The 3,439-nt window shown below is 45.0% G+C and overlaps 1 protein-coding gene across 3 annotated transcripts in view; it reads right to left on the bottom strand.

Moving 5' to 3' along the window:
* Positions 1-3,439, bottom strand: part of FRMD3 (FERM domain containing 3) — a 313,237-nt gene that overhangs the window by 188,194 nt on the left and 121,604 nt on the right. The window contains exon 1 of one of the 3 annotated variants that reach the window (XM_027094156.1): positions 1,157-1,294. The exons of the other annotated variants lie outside the window; for them this stretch is intronic. The gene's annotated coding sequence lies outside the window, so the exon portion shown is untranslated. Of the gene's footprint in view, positions 1-1,156; positions 1,295-3,439 lie in introns of those variants that run through there. 3 annotated transcript variants of the gene reach the window in all.

Raw genomic sequence — 3,439 nt, 5'->3', positions numbered from 1 at the left:
GTACGTGGGCCTCTCCCTGTCGTGGCCTCTCCCGTTGCGGAGCACAGGCTCCGGACACGCAGTCTCAGCGGCCATGGCTCAAGGGCCCAGCCGCTCCACGGCATGTGGGATCTTCCCGGACCGGGGCACGAACCCGTGTCCCCTGCATCGGCAGGCGGACTCTCAACCACTGCGCCACCAGGGAAGCCCCAGAATATATTTTTAAGACATTCCTACAAATAAATAAAAAGACTAACAACCAATTTTAAGATGGGCAATAGACTTGAAGAGGTAGTTCACAAAAATTAGATATCTGATTGTCCAATACACACGAAAAGGCACACAAATGTCATGGCTACCTCAATTCCTAGTTCTGTATCCCTATGCCTTTTGATTTATTTAATGGTGTTTATCTCCTTGTTATATATTTTGATATCTTCCAAAATCCCAACAGGAAGCAGGTGGCACACTCAATTAGAATACCCAGATCTCACTCATCCAGGCAGCCTCCTGGCTGGGGCCCCTATTGGTCAAACCCAACTAGAAGCCAAAGGACAAGGCAGCTCTTGTACTAATGTCATTGATCAGATCAGCCTTCTGTGGCAGAGAAGGCAGAGTGGCTCTGGAAGGACAAATGGAAGGGATCTGGTACTCCATTGTAAGCTGTCTGGCATCTCATTTTAAACATGCAGGGAATAAATCATGAACAAAGGCCACAACCAGTAAAACTATGCTCCTGGGAGACGAAAAGGGGATTCACTGAAAAGGGGATTCATAAGCTTTTCATATGGAAGGAGAAGAAGAAAGAGGGGAAAGGAATAGCAGTTCGTTAGTATATACCCAACCAAGATAATGCCCTGCATAATTTATTTCTTATCGATCAGACATAGAGCTGACTCCTGTCCAAAGTGAAATACACATCCTCAGGAACAAACAATATATACCTTCTCAGAGGGGGATGTTCTTCCTTAGACCCACTTCAGAGCCCAGCATCTGGGCACTTGGGGAAGGTTATTATCCCAGAGATATAAAGTGAATCTCCTCTTCAACAGGGACTTTTTCGTTTGAACAGCCTGAAAGGGACCTTCCAGCCTCTCCTCTCCTCCCCCCTCCATCACAACATACTTTCTCAGCGGTCCCAACCTGCTCCCACAAGCCCACTCTCTTCATCGCTCACCACAGTTCTCAACCACAGTTTCCATTAGTACAGGATCCAAGATGTTGTCTACATCTCTTTTCTTGAAAGGCTTTCAAAGTGTCCATCAAGAAGCACGCGGATGCATACTTCTGTTTCACCAGCCTCAGTGATCTGAAGGTGATCTGAAACATAGTTCAGTTACGTCCCATTCTAAACTTCCCTGTATTATGGCACAAAGCAAAACCAAGCGGATCTGGGCAGGAGGTTTCTCTGAACTTGAAAAAAAATCGTATAATTTATCAAAGTATATGTCTGCTGTCTCCTCCCACTAGAACAAAGGTCCTTGTGAGGAGGGATCTTCTCTGCCTTGTTCAACCTCTATCGTCAGAGCCTCACACAGTGCTTGGCACCTGGTAGGCTAAATGTATACTAAATAAACAAGTAACTGGATGTGACATCCTTTCCTTAACTTCTCCTTTGGCAGCACCTGGCCTTAAGTCTGCCACCCACTCTAACTCAGCTACCTTTGTCACAAACAAGTCCACCTGTGATAATTTAAAGAGACTCAAACGATGTCCCCAAAACATCTCTCTGAAAAGCTGGCTGACCAGCTGCAGGAGCAGTTTGCTATGTTGTTTCACATCACAAATTATACACTGTCCCTTTCTAGGGACAACAGTGTCATGCAAAGCCAGTCAGCTCAATGGCGAGCCCACACACAGTCACCTGGCCACGCCATATCGTCTAGCTCACAGCATCTTCCCAACCACGTTCACCAAACACGACTCCTTTCTCCTTCCACTTGGAAACAGATGCCCTAGAGATTCTCAAACTTTACATGCATCAGATTCCCCCAGAGGGCTTGTTAAAATGCAGATTCCTGGCCCTACCCCCAGAGTTTCTGATACAATAGGTCTGGAGTGGGGGGCGTCCTAGAATTTTCATTTCTAAGAAGTTCAAGGTGTAGCTGCTATAAGAAATTCCACAAATTTAGTGTCTTAAAACAACACAAGTTAAAAGTATTACTTTATAGTTCTGGAATTCAAAACATTACGTCCAAAATGGGTCTCACTGGCCTAAAATCAAGGTGTCTGCAGGGCTGAATTTCTTTCTGGAGGCTCTAGGGGAGAATCCATTTTCTTGCTTCTTCCAGTTTCTAGAGGTGACCTGCATTCCTTGGCTCATGGCCACAATCCCTCATCTTCAAAGCCAGCAATGGCTGGGCAAGTCTTTGCTGCATCATGTCACTCTGACACTGCCTCCTTCCTCCACATTTAAAGACTCCATGATTACAGTTGGACCCACCTGGGTAATCCAGCGTACTCTCCCTATCTTGAGGTCAACTGCTAAGCCACCTTAATGACATGTGCTACCTTAATTCCCCATTGCCTTGTAATTTAACATACCCACAGATTCCAGGGATTAGGATATAGACCTCTTTGGAAGGTCATCATCCTGCCTACCACACTGGACGATGCTGAGGCTGCTAGTTTGGGGCCACACTTTGAGAACACTGGTAGTGTGATACTGGCTTCAAGGCCACAGGCTCCAGGAAGGCCAGGGAAGGAAGAGTGGGTAAAGCAAAGAAACACAGAGGAGTGAGCTGCAGTGGGAACCAAGATAATAGAGAGAGATGGGGCCATAGACCAGAGAAAGGCTACCCATTCAGTCATTAGAGTGAGTCACCAGATCTCACACAAAGAGGAAGAAGCACAACCACAGGGGTGGTGATTAAGAAAGAAACTCTTCCCGGGTGAGAATGAAATAGCACCTGTCAGAATCATTCTTTTCACCAGTGTTGCTCTCTCAAGAGAATGCACTGAATACTAACTAAAAACACCTAAACCTAAAAATACAACTACCTTCTATGGCATGCATTAGTTATATATTTGGAGGTGCAATAAGATTTCTGTTGGTGGCAAGACACATAAGCCAGCGCTAATTTTTATCCTGAATTGCAGTTTTCCATTCCTAGAGAACTTGACTAGTGAAGTATATGTTGCATTTAAATAAAGTCTACAGCTGAGTTTGTTTTTGCTGTAACTTTTCTTTTAATTTGGGAAGAGAAGCCTTAAAAGAAAACATGTGTTCATAGTAGTTTTAACAGGCATTATGATGGGTCCCCCAAGCATATTACAAGAGAATTCATCACAGGATTCATGATGGATGTGTGTGTGTGTGTGTGTGTGTGTGTGTCTGTGTGTGTCTGTGTGTTGGAGAGCATATTACAAGAGAATTCATCACAGGATTCATGATGGGTGTGTGTGTGTGTGCGTGTGTGTGTGTGTGTGTGTGTGTGTGTGTGTGTGTGTGTGTGTGTGT

Source organism: Aethalodelphis obliquidens, unplaced genomic scaffold (assembly GCF_003676395.1).
Source record: "Aethalodelphis obliquidens isolate GAN/ISIS:26980383/991018 unplaced genomic scaffold, ASM367639v1 scaffold88, whole genome shotgun sequence".
Classification (NCBI taxonomy): Eukaryota; Metazoa; Chordata; class Mammalia; order Artiodactyla; family Delphinidae; genus Aethalodelphis; species Aethalodelphis obliquidens.
Note: the sequence above shows the minus strand (reverse complement) of the source record. Positions and strands in the feature narration are given on the sequence as shown.